The sequence below is a fragment of the Schistocerca nitens genome, chromosome 6 (genome assembly GCF_023898315.1).
Source record: "Schistocerca nitens isolate TAMUIC-IGC-003100 chromosome 6, iqSchNite1.1, whole genome shotgun sequence".
NCBI lineage: Eukaryota > Metazoa > Arthropoda > Insecta > Orthoptera > Acrididae > Schistocerca > Schistocerca nitens.
The window spans coordinates 143,935,500-143,949,140 of NC_064619.1; positions in this window are offsets into that span (position 1 = coordinate 143,935,500).

Genomic DNA, 13,641 nt, shown 5'->3' on the forward strand with positions numbered 1-13,641 from the left:
TTCAACTGATGTATCCCATATGGGCCACTACCGGGCACCATCACCGCGTACAGAAATCAGCGGTCCGTCATTTGCGCGGATTACATGAACTGTGCGTAGACATCTAATGCCACATACCTCCACAAACCTACCCACAAATTGTCGGATTCTTTCTACGCAGAATCTGTGATGCAGGATTATTACAAATGATTGAAGCGATTTCACAGCTCTACAATAACTTTATTATTTGAGATATTTTCACAATGCTTTGCACACACATACAAAAACTCAAAAAGTTTTTTCAGGCATTCACAAATGTTCGATATGTGCCCCTTTAGTGATTCAGCAGACATCAAGCCGATAATCAAGTTCGTCCCACACTCGGCGCAGCATGTCCCCATCAATGAGTTCGAAAGCATCGTTGATGCGAGCTCGCAGTTCTGGCACGTTTCTTGGTAGAGGAGGTTTAAACACTGAATCTTTCACATAACCCCACAGAAAGAAATCGCATGGGGTTAAGTCGGGAGAGCGTGGAGGCCATGACATGAATTGCTGATCATGATCTCCACCACGACCGATCCATCGGTTTTCCAATCTCCTGTTTAAGAAATGCCGAACATCATGATGGAAGTGCGGTGGAGCACCATCCTGTTGAAAGATGAAGTCGGCGCTGTCGGTCTCCAGTTGTGGCATGAGCCAATTTTCCAGCATGTCCAGATACACGTGTCCTGTAACGTTTTTTTCGCAGAAGAAAAAGGGGCCGTAAACTTTAAACCGTGAGATTGCACAAAACACGTTAACTTTTGGTGAATTGCGAATTTGCTGCACGAATGCGTGAGGATTCTCTACCGCCCAGATTCGCACATTGTGTCTGTTCACTTCACCATTAAGAAAAAATGTTGCTTCATCACTGAAAACTTTCGCACTGAACGCATCCTCTTCCATGAGCTGTTGCAACCGCGCCGAAAATTCAAAGCGTTTGACTTTGCTTGTAGCAATTGTAAACGGTAAGGCTTCTGCTTTAGCCTTTTCCTTAAGATTTTCCAAACCGTCGGCTGTGGTACGTTTAGCTCCCTGCTTGCTTTATTCGTCGACTTCCGCGGGCTACGTGTGAAACTTGCCCGCACGCGTTCAACCGTTTCTTCGCTCACTGCAGGCCGACCCGTTGATTTCCCCTTACAGAGGCATACAGAAACTTTAAACTGCGCATACCATTGCCGAATGGAGTTAGCAGTTGGTGTATCTTTGTTGAACTTCGTCCTGAAGTGTCGTTGCACTGTTATGACTGACTGATGTGAGTGCATTTCAAGCACGACATACGCTTTCTCGGCTCCTGTCGCCATTTTGTCTCACTGCGCTCTCGAGCGCTCTGGCGGCAGAAACCTGAAGTGCGGCTTCAGCCGAACAAAACTTTATGAGTTTTTCTACGTATCTGTAGTGTGTCGTGACCATATGTCAATGAATGGAGCTACAGTGAATTTATGAAATCGCTTCAATCATTTGTAATAGCCCTGTACTTCGTTGCAAAGACTGACAGAAAAGCAATTAAGCAGGTAGACACAATGTTTTCGCTCATCAGTGTATGTTGATTTGTGTTTTTCATGTTAATATATGGTAATGATTTTGGACATTTACTGGTAAGTAAGAAAAACGTGCTGATGACAGGTTTTCATAGAGACAGGAATTTTTAGGAAGTACTTGTGCTTACAATATTTGATTGTGTTCTAAAAATATTGTCACAAAGTGAAATGAGGGGGGGGGAGGGAGGAGGAGGAGAGAAGTAATCATTTATCGATATGTCTGATGGTGAGTGAGTTATTGATTTCAGGCGCTTGTAAAAGGCTGTGGTATCCAAAAATCGAAGAAGACTACCAAACATTTCAACTTATAAATAACAACCCAAACTATATATACACAGCCGGAAAGAAATTAGTACATGCGGAAGACGACGGTTTGATAGTAGATGTATTGATAATGGTTTCGACATTGTCCTTCAACAGATAGCATAGTGGCATGGCTACCAGAGCGCCAGCTGTTGCTGCCCTTTAATAGGGAATGCTCACAGCCAGAAGGCTCAGTGTGGGGCAAACGTGTGAAGCAAGCAGTCAACCATGCCACGGAGATGCGTTCGTGCTCCCTACACCCAAATGAGCGAGTTTGAAATGTGTCAAATTGTGGCCTTCCGAGTGGCGGGATGGTCCTTCCTGGGAATTGCCACAAAACTGGACGCGTCGCGTCGGTTGTACAACGATGCTCGTGGCAGTGGTCATGTGTACATTCTCACACCGGTAAACGAGGGCTGGACTCCCACGCAGAACGGAAGTCCGCCAGGATCGTCGTATTGTATGGACAGAAGTGGCTGATAGACAGCTACCACGGCACAGATAAAAGGGCTTGTGAGCCCAGCCGTGTCAAAGCGAGTTGTTTGCGGAACGGTTATGAGCAGTGGGACACCCCCAGCGCGCCTTCCACTCACGCAACAACACCGACGTGCAAGGCTCGACTGGTGCTGTCAGAGGATCAACTGGAAGTTGGAATGGCGCGCCGTGGTCTTCAGCGATGACAGCAGATTCTGCCCCCACGCAAGCGATGGTCGCCTGCTCGTACGACGTAGATCTGGTGAGCGCTGTCTCGTAGAGAGCGTTCGTCAAAGACACACCACACTGGCCCCACCGCAGGCTTCACGGTCTGGCCTGCGATGAGCTACAGCTCTCGTTCACCTTGGCTGTTTCTGGAGGGGATACTAAACAGCGCTCGGTACGTGCAGAGTGTTGTCAGAACCACCGTCTCGCCTTTCTTACAAGAGGAAGGTGATGTGTGGATCCAACAGGATAATCCTCGCCCAAACGGCGCCTGTGAAACTCAACTTGTTCTGCAAGATGTGCAGCTACTTCACTGACCGGCACGAACTCCGGACTCGACTCGTCAAACAACAACCAGCAACTCTTACAGAACTACTTGAAAAGGTCGAAAAGGCATGGCACAATGTACCCAGGACGGTATAAACCACCTGTACGATGGACTGGATGCTGGAGTCAGCGCCTGCATTGCCGCCCGTGGAGGCTACATCACAACAGATTTCTGCTATTCATCTATAAACGTAATCGTTTCATGTACTCCATATACACAGTTGCAACAGTAAGTCTTTAGTGGTTTGGAAACCTCTAAAAGCGTGCACTATTTTTTTTTTCCGGCAGTGTGTTTATTTACCAACCGCCCCGGCCTGTCTCTGAAAGAATTAGTAAGTGATAAGCTAACGCCAAAGTACTTATTTCTTCTGCCTGAACTTAAATTCCCTCTCCAAATTTCTCCTTGGCTTCTTTTACATCTGTTCAATGTAAATATTGAATAATATCTGGGATAGGCTCGACCACTAGTTCCCTTTAACATCCTTCGACTATTATAATTTCAGTCTTATTTCTGTACAAGCTGTAAACAACATCTTGCTTCCTGTATTTTATCGCTGTTACCTTCAAAATCGCAAAAATCGTGGTCAAGTCAACAGTGTGAAAAGCTTTCTCTAAATCTACGGATACTATGAACGTAGGTTTGCCTTTCTTCAACCTTCCCGTATATTCCAATATAATTCGTGGGATGAATACTTTCACGCATGTTCTTTATCTTCCACAAGGTCGGGCTCTTCCAGTTTTTCCATTCTTCTGCGAATAATTCGTGTCAGTATTTTGCAGCCATGACATTTTACACTGACGGTTCGGTTGTTTTGACACCTGTCAGAATCTTGAAATTATTCCAATCTTCTTGAAGTCAGAAGGTACTTCGTCTTATACAGGGTATGATCTGAAAAGGTTATAGTGGTGATGCATTGTAGGCTGTGCTGAAGTTATTGAAGTTAACAAATCATGCCATTGCGGGCGCAAATTCAAGGGACCCGCCAGATACTATTAGTATAACTTGTTTTCATAGCGTAGATGACGGCGCGTGATACTGCTCAGTTTTAGCTCGGGTTCGATCCTTACTACCGGCCCACGTCCGATTTTTGCATCGCTCTCTTGCTCGGTTTTAGGGAACCAAACGAAGAATACTTCTGGTGACACCGTCTCTGGCGGGCCGCTTGAATTTCCATGTGCAACGTCCTGAGCGGTTAACTTCAACGCTTAACATGGAAACGGCACAACGTGTCGAATTTTTTTCTTAACAATTATTTTTCAGCACAACCTGCCTTTCTACACCATTCCAATTTTTTTTCAAACTCTTTCTGCTCACCTTGTATATCTTCCACTTTTCCAGACTGACTGTACTTTATCAAAAAATAAATTCAAATTACAGCTGAGTTTCGTAATTAAATTAAAGCAGTATTGTGTGTCACACTTTTAGTCTTCAAAACAGCTACTGTAGTCCAGGACTTAATAAAGGAGTAGAAGTTTTAACATACATACTGCTGGCTTTGTGAATCTCAAGGACGAATAACGGAAGATCTTTTCGTTTGAGCATCCAGAGAGTTTACATGAAATTGGTATCCCGGATACTCGTATTTTACATGAAGAGTAAAAAGCTAATATCTATAACGAAAAGGTAATTTGAACAGAGTTACTGAAATTTACATCATGCAGACTACAATAAGTTACCGTTCCTGAGCTACTGCTAATACACTAAAGAAAGCACACGAGATACCAATTGTCCGTACGGCTAGAAAAGGCCCCTAACAGACAAACAGGAGAACTGGTTGGGGAAAACGGGAATTTATGAAATAAAGTCTCAGGATTGTGAAGTGAAGTATGTGGGGCAACCGGGAAGAAATTTTAAAGTAAGAATTAAAGAGTATAATAATAAAGATAATGGTAAAAACTCTCTAAAGCCAAGATCGCGAAAATATTTCTTTATTTGCAAACAACTGGTTTCGACAGCCTCTTCTGTCATTTTCAGGTCTTCAAATGTTTATATTATAAAATGTGTTCATTTTGAGTTGAACGTCACGCTAAATTGTCATGTAGGTAAAACGTAGCACGTAATATAAAGGTTTGTCATAAATAAAACATTTCCAATCAAGAAGCACGTTGTGTATTTGGGTGTACATGGCCATTTTCATATAAATATGCCCCCAACATGAGATGTTCAGGGAAGAGTCTTGTGTTTGACAAGGCATGTTTGCTGCTGGCTTTTTACTTTTGACGATACCTAATGGCGTAGAAGCTTTAAGGTATGCTATCCTGCAGGACGATATGAATATGTACATAGTTGTCAGTATGTGTAGTATTGAGATATATCGCTGTGCTTCCTTGTCTTGTAGCACTTGTTAATGGTAAAGCGTAGCCCCGAAACATGTTTAGAAAAGTGGGTAAATTCACCCAAAAAAAGAACGCACCACAAAGAAATGGTCCGAAAGGGACGGAACTCCTTGGGCATGATATACATATACAGGGAAGAAAATAATTAAAATCCCAGAAAAATTGGATGATTTACTCAAGAGGAAGAGCTTCACAAATTGAGCATCTCAATAACGCGTTCGTCCACCTACGACCCTTGTGCAAGCAGCTATTTGGCTTGGCGATGATCGATAGAGCTGTTGTATATCCCCTTGAGGGCCCTCCATCCATCCAGGAGTTCTGACGATCTGATGCACCATTGTACAGAATTTGCCACGATATCCCTCAGGGGGACAGCCATCAAGCCTATCAACCAATGCCAAGCCGAATAAGCGCCTGCATAAGGGCCAGAAGTGGACCAACACATTATTGGCTTGCTCAATTTGTGCAGCTCTTTCGCTTGTACAAAACGTACCGTTTTCTGAAATCGTAATCATCTGTTTGTCTGTACACGTACATCGTATGTATCGATTTACGTCCCATTCGGATAATACCTTCGTGGTGCGTTATTTTATTTTATTGGTTTAGAGTGTATATCACACGTTTCACAACCGGTGCGTAACGTTCTCAGTATTGAGATAAAGAGGGCTTGGCGCAGCTGCTTTGCACGCCTCTCCCGACCAACCACGTAACACGATTTCGTTACGTTTTTATGGCAGCGCCTCTGTGTTACCTCAGCGCTAGAAGACAATTGCTTTGAGGCAGTACTGCAGGAACCTTTCTCACTTCGTACTTGAAAGCTGGCAATACCGCCGGCAGCCGTCGGGAACCTTCTTTCGCCGAACGCGCGTATAGGTACAAACGAGTGCTGTCGCCTCTATGAGGTCCCAGCTGTACGATTTTAAGTGGAGATTACTTTTTTTGCGGCTGATTCCACGGTCCGACACCAGAGACACCGCTGAGTAGTTTGGGGCCAGTGACCGGGCGGCCGCCTGATTGGATTCCCGGGACAATGGCATCTGCCCGGCCGGTACGTCACGATCGGCGCTCCCAAACATCGGCCACTAATTCCCCGCCGCGACGCCAGAGCACACAGCCGGCAACTGTCGCTGATTGAATTTCCCTTTCCACCGCTCCGGCCGCCCGGCAGATCGTGTCCGCGGAGCTGATGAGGAGTGGGGAGGAGGCGTGCAGGAACTGGTTCCGCGGGCCCAGCCGCTACTTCGGGCCGCCACTGTCCCCTGACTTCGCTCCGGTGGCTCCAGGTGACCGCCGCGGCCTCGCCGTGGCAGCCGGCTGCCGCGTCAGCAGAGACCTGGCCCTCAACTCTGTAGAGGTTGGGGCGTTGGCCTGCAGACCCTGACTTACAGAGGACGGCAGTATCGTAAGAGAATACATCGGCAGGGGATTCCTTCGAGAAATGAGGCGAACATTCACAGTGTATCGAAAACAATGTCAACTGCTCAATTTAAATTTGGACCATCTACATATCTGCGAACGTGTGTGGATTTAGATCCTCAAGGAACAGAGCAAAAGAAACTGGTACACCTGCCTAATAAATTGTAGGGCCCCCGCGAGCACGAAGAAGAGCCACAACATTACGTGGCATGGACTCGACTAATGTTTGAAGTGGTGCAGGAGGGAATTGACACCATGAATCCTGTAGGGCTGTCCATAAATCCGTAAGAGTACGAGGAGGGGGACATCTCTTCTGAACAGCACGTTGCAAGGCATCGCAGACATGCACGATAATGTTCATATGTGAGGAGTTTGGTGGCCAGCGGAAGAGTTTAAATTCAGAAGAGTGTTGCTGGAGCCACTTTGTACCAATTCTGGAGGTGTGGGATGTCGCATTGTCCTGCTGGAATTGCCCTAGTCCGTCGGAATGCACACTGGACATGAATGGATGCAGGTGATCAGAGAGGATGTTTACGTACGTTTCACCTGTCAGAGTCATACCTAGACGTATCAGGGGTCCCATATCACTCCAACTACCCACGCCCCACACCATTACAGAGCCTCCAGCAGCTTGAACAGTCTCCTGCTGAGCCGCAGGGTCCATGGATTCATAAGGTTGTCTCCATACCCGTACACGTCCATCCGCTCGATACAATTTGAAACGAGACTCGTCCGACCAGGCAACATGTTGCCAGTCATCAACAGTCCATAGTCGCTGTTGGCGGGACCAGGTGAGGTGTAAATCTTTGTGTTGTGCGATCATCAAGGATACACGAGTGCTTCTTCGGCTCCGAAAGCCCATATCGATGACGTTTCGCTGAATGGTTCGCACGCTAACACTTACTGATGGCCCAGCATTAAAATCTGCAGGAATTTTCTTCTCTCACATTGAACGATTCTCTTCAGTCGCCGCCGGCCGGAGTGGCCGTGCGGTTCTAGGCGCTGCAGTCTGGAACCGAGCGACCGCTACGGTCGCAGGTTCGAATCCTGCCTCGGGCATGGATGTGTGTGATGTCCTTAGGTTAGTTAGGTTTAAATAGTTCTACGTTCTAGGGAACTGATGATCTCAGAAGTTAAGTCCCATAGTGCTCAGAGCCATTTGCCATTTTTTTCTTCAGTCGCCGTTGGTCCCGTTCTTGCAGGACCTTTTTCCCGCTTGAGCGATGTCGGAGATATGATGTTTTACTGGCTTCCTGATATTCACGGTACACTCATGAAATGGTCGTACGGGAACATTCCCACTTCATCGCTGCCTCCGAGATGCCGTGTCCCATCGCTCGTGCGTCGACTATAATACTACGTTCAAACCCTCTTAAATCTTGATAAGCTGGCATTGTAGCAGCAGTAAGCAATCTAACAACTACGCCAGACACTTGTTGCCGACCAAAGCGCCGCATTCTGCCTGTTTACATACCTCTGTATTTGAATACGCATACCTATATCAGTTCTTTTGGCAGTTCAGTGTATATATTTACTAATAATAATACTGTAAAACCGTTGTGTCTGTTTGGACACGCTAATCGCCAAAATTACAAGAATAGCTTTGATGGGGTTTTCACAGGTAACTTGAGCGTGGGTTGGGGCAACATGAAGGGTGTTTCAAAATTAATGTTGTAGGCTTGTATAGGTTGTAGAAGGGATTTAGTAGGTCAAGTTTTACATAGGAACCAATGTCCGGAAAGGGTTCACTTCCATGTTGCAAGCCGCGCTGTGTAGCTGCGCGGTCTGGGGCGCCTTGTCACGATCCGCGCTGCTCCCCCCGTCGGAGGTTCGAGTCCTCCCTCGGGCATGGGTGTGTGTGTTGTCCATAGCGTAAGTTAGTTTAAGTTAGATTAAGTAGCGTCTAAGCTTTGGGACCGATGACCTAAGCGTTTTGGTCCCATAAGATCTTACCACAAATTTAAAAATTACACATGTTACAAGGAAAATGAGATGTATAGATTTCACTACTATTTACTGTGATATTACAACAGCAGTTCGATATGACGACCACCAATTTCGGTGCACACAGTGTATCTGCGCAGTACGTTCGCATAAAATCTTTAAAACATAGGTGGTGTATGGTTAATCACTTCTGTGTAAAGCCATGATCCGTGCAACCAGATGTTCCTCCGACTGGATAGGGTTCTCGTAAACAAGACTCTTCATGTGGCCCACAAAAAGAACTACAAAGAGGTTAAGTCTGGGTATCTTGCTGGCTAAGCAGGTGGCCATCTCGACCGACCCACTCGTCCCCTAGACTACGTTGAGAAACAAAACTCGCCTCAGAAACTGAGGAAAATCCACACAACGATGTAAGAACCAAGTACAGAAATTGACACGCGGCACAAAATCCGCCGGGAGTATGATGTATACCCCATTGAGGGTGATGGGGTAGCGTCGCTGTTCATGTAGAACACGCCAGACAGACGAGTGAAGCACATGCAATGGCTCGAGTACTCATCAGTGGGTTCCCTTCAACTTAATGAAGCTCTTCCTCTCCACGTGCGACAGTGCGCCACCTACTTGGAGCACTACAGTTTGTTCTACAGCTTGTGAATTTCCCACTTTGCCGCAGCTGTTGTTGTACTCTGGTGAACATGGCGTGAGATGGAGTCCGGATATGAAATCACCAAAGAACCAGTAGATGGGGCTGTTAGTTTCGTAATACGCTAGAGAACCAATAGATGGCGCTGTTAGTTGTTTCCAGCTCAGTGACAGATGTATTTTCGGAAGCCTACGCCACTTACAGAATCAAGCGTTGCAGTCTTACATTTATGAACACAAACTTATGAGTTAACGAGCATTTCGCTCTCATTTAACCATATGGCCGAAAAAGTCATCCTTCAGGATTTGTGAGACGAACCCTGTCGTCGAGGACCGTGTGCCACAGAGGGCGCAGATTCACCTCGAGATGGGGAAATTCGCAGGCGTCTATTGTCTATTGAGGCCTAAGCGCTGTAGTGTGCGAGCGAGACAGTCGAGAACCTATGTCATAGGGAGACCCAGGGAAGCATAGCAGTGTTAAATATAAATATAAATATAAATATATCGGCCATAAAGGGAAACATTTATGAAAACTATTTAATTCTGTAGTAATTCAGGGAATTAAGCCACAGTTATTTCGACCTACCATCCTTCATAAATTTTCATGGTAATCCCCATAAAACTTGAATATTGATCATATTTATAATTACTATTAAAGTGAAATTAACAAGTTTTGTGACAAAGACCTGAATGCTAAAATCCGAACGCTTTGGTCGATCTTAACGATCGACATTTCATATAGAAGCGCATCATTAAAATGACAAATGTTGTAAATATCAACTCTGTAACTTCATTTGTTTAAAAGATATAGTAAATTTAAATTATCAGTATTTTCAGTTAAGCATCAGATCATCATTTCCTCCACACAAAACACATTGAACGATGACAGCATGACACGTTACGGAGTCATTAGGTAATGGAACATTTGTTGCAAAGTTTAGTGCATAATACTTACTTTTGTTCTTTATTTATTTATGAGAAAGCACATTGGTGCTGGCCGTGAGATTCAAAGTTAAGAAGGAAATTGTATTGGTTTTATGTAAAAGAATTTAACGTTTATTATGTAATGGATATTATTGTTACTTTATTTAGAACGTGAAAGTGGTCAAGCTTTGATTATTTAAACATGTTAAAATGTAAAATAATGTAGAATAAGCTGTAGCCAATCAGATGGACGGCTTCAGGAAAGGGGTCAGTTGAGCGAGGACGTTTGGCACGCGGGAAAACGCTGCCGGGAAAGGGCAGAGGGACAGTGCTGGTGGAGACGCGAAAGCGGACGGTCGGTCTTTAGGTAGCTAGGAAGTGAAACGACTTAGAAAATTTCGCGTTACATGGTATCAGTGGACTTAGCTTGTGAGCAGTGAGCAGCCGCGCGCACGCCTGGTGTGAACTTCTCGCGTAGGTAACTTGTATTTCGCGATGAGATTGTAAATGGTCGAACTGTGTCAAATGAATACGCGCTCGAGTGTAATAGTAGCTCTAAATACGACCACTTTCGCTATTAGTTTGCTTTCTGAATAAACATTATTCTTACCAAATTGCAACTGTGTGGCCTACATCATTTATTGGTCACTAATTTAGTTCCCGATATTATTATTACTGTTATTATATGTTAACTTTGTATTTCGCAGACTTGCCATCAGGCAGACAATTTAACCAAAGTTTCACAAGTGTCTAATTTAGGGCGTGTAATGCGACACGTGCGATTCAATCCCTAGACGAGCTTGAGCCAAGAAATTTCGACGAAGAGGATCCGCATGTGAGCCCGAACATCTTTGGGATGTTAGATCACAAACTGATACTGAATTTACTTGGCTGGGATATACTATTATACTTATTTCGCTTTGCGTATTAAAAAATTATCGGACACTGGTTTGCTTTTTTCGATAGGTTTTATTTACATTTGACTTGTTTCCTTGGAAAGTTATTTTTATCTCAGTCACGGAAGTATTTTCAGATGTTTACGTCAGTTTATCTTTATGAATACAAACTAATACTGCATTTTGAATTATATATTAATATTTCAGATGCTGACGGGGGTTGATATATATCAACGGGGACTGGTGAAAATGTATGCCCTGACCCGGACTCGAACCCAGGATCTCCTCCTTACATGGTAGACGCTGTATCCATCTGTGCCACCGAGGGCACAGAAGGTAGTGCGACTGCAGTGACTATCTCTCGCACGCCTCTCGCGAGACCCACATTCTCTCCTTATATGTCCACACACTACATTCATATGTCCCTACCCAACACACTCATTGCTCTTTGAAGACATTCTTACCAAGTCCCGTAAGAGTTCGGGTAATATTTGTGCATCCTCACAGAAGAGGAAGGTCATGGCCGGTATTGCCAGAACTATATACTTACATGGATATTGTATCTGTTTTTTCGAACATCTCCGAAAGAACAGACACTATATGCACCATATGCACTGCATTTAGTTGGCTAGGATATACGGATTTACTGATTTCATTATGTGTATTAAAAACTTAACGACATTGCTTTGCTTTTTCCGACGGATTTTATTTATGTGTCTAGTCATTACATTATGATCTCGTTTTGTTTACGAGTAAAATACCTTCTCTTGCTGGCAGTATATGTAATGTAACGGTTGATGATAAGCAGAAGGCCGAAATTCTAAACCTACCTTTCAAATACTCGTTAAAGGTAGAGGACTGCAGCACCATACCCCCTTTCAATTATTGAACAAACGTAACGATGGATGACATAGTGTTTAGTGTATCTGGGATTGTAAAACAATTAAAATCCTTAGACGCCAGGAAGGCATCTGGCCCAGACGATATCCCCGTCAGATTGTATGTTGACTATGCTACAAATATAGCACCATTCTTATCCATCATCTATCACAGATCATTGGAACAACGGAAAGTTCCACGGGACTGGAAGAAGGCCCAGGTCATAGCAATCTATATAAAGGGTAGAAAATCGGATGCACATAATTACTGGCCAATTTCACTGACATCGATTTGTTGTAGAATCATGGAACATATTTTGTGTTCAGACATAATGACTTTTCTAGACACTGAGAAGCTCATCTGCAGAAACCAGCACGGTTTTAGGAAACAGCGGTCACGCAAGACACAGCTGGCCCTCTTTGTGCATGATATACAACAGGATCTAGACACCGGCTCCCAGGTTGATGCCATATTTCTCAACATTCGAAAGGCGTTCGACTCAGTTCCGCGCTGTCGCTTGCTCCAAAAAGTGTGCTCTTACGATCTATCCGATGACATACGCGGTTGGATAGATGGTTTTATAACAGACAGAGAGAAGTACGTCGTTCTGAATGGAGCGACTTCAACAGAAACAAACGTAACTTCAGATGTGCCCCAGGGCAGCGTAATAGGTCCGCTGCTTTTTACGATTTACATAAACGATCTGGTTGATGGTATTGACACCGGCATTAGACTGTTTGCCGACGATGCTGTAGTCTAAAGGAAAGTAGTATCACACGAAAACTGTGAACAAACCAATAAGGATTTGCAGAAAATAAATGCGTGGTGTAATGACTGGCAGTTGTTTCTCAATATTAGTAAGTGAAACCTACTCTGTATAACAAGGCGAAAATCCCCGTTAATGTACGAGTACAGAATAAACGCCCAGTCTTTGGAAGCGGTAACATCCGTCAAGTATCGGTCTGTGACTATTCGAAATGATCTCAAAATGGAATGATCAGATTACACAAGTAATGTGCAAGGGGAACTCTATTTTGCGGTTTATTGGTAGAATCCCGAAGCGATGCAGTCCTTCAACAAAGGAAATTGCTTACAATACGTTAGTTCGTCCAGTCTTAGAGTATTGCTAGTCTGTATGGTATCCTTACAAGTTGGGTCTGATTCAAGAGATTGAGAAGGTCCAAAGAAGAGCGGCAAGATTCGTGACTGGTACATTTAACCATCGTGAGAGCGTTACAAATCTCATAGAAAGTTTGAAGTGGGATACACTTACAGATAGACCGACGCGCTAAACGAAAAGGGGCTGCTCACTAAATTCCGAAATCAGATCTTCGCCGAGAATGTAGAGCGTATACTATTACCAGCAACTTTCAAACTGCGCAATGATCTCCATTCAAAGATAAGGGAAATTAGAGCTCGTACTGAGGCGTTCAGACTCGTTTTTCCCTCGTGCGATCCGCGAGTGCGAGTGGAGCAGAGGGGTCGGCGAGGGGGGGGGGGGAGATATGACTTTGGCGTTTGGTGGCTAGCGGAGTATATAGTATATATGTAGATGATGTAGATGAAACCGCCTAGAAAGCGGTCGAGTCTTTCTGAGCACACGAGAACAGCTAAAAGACTGAGGACTGTTGCGTCTCAACAGTCCAATGAAGATCGTGAGGCGAGACTTGCTGCATCTGGAGAACATCGGGTTTTAACTCGCTCTTTGAAAGCTG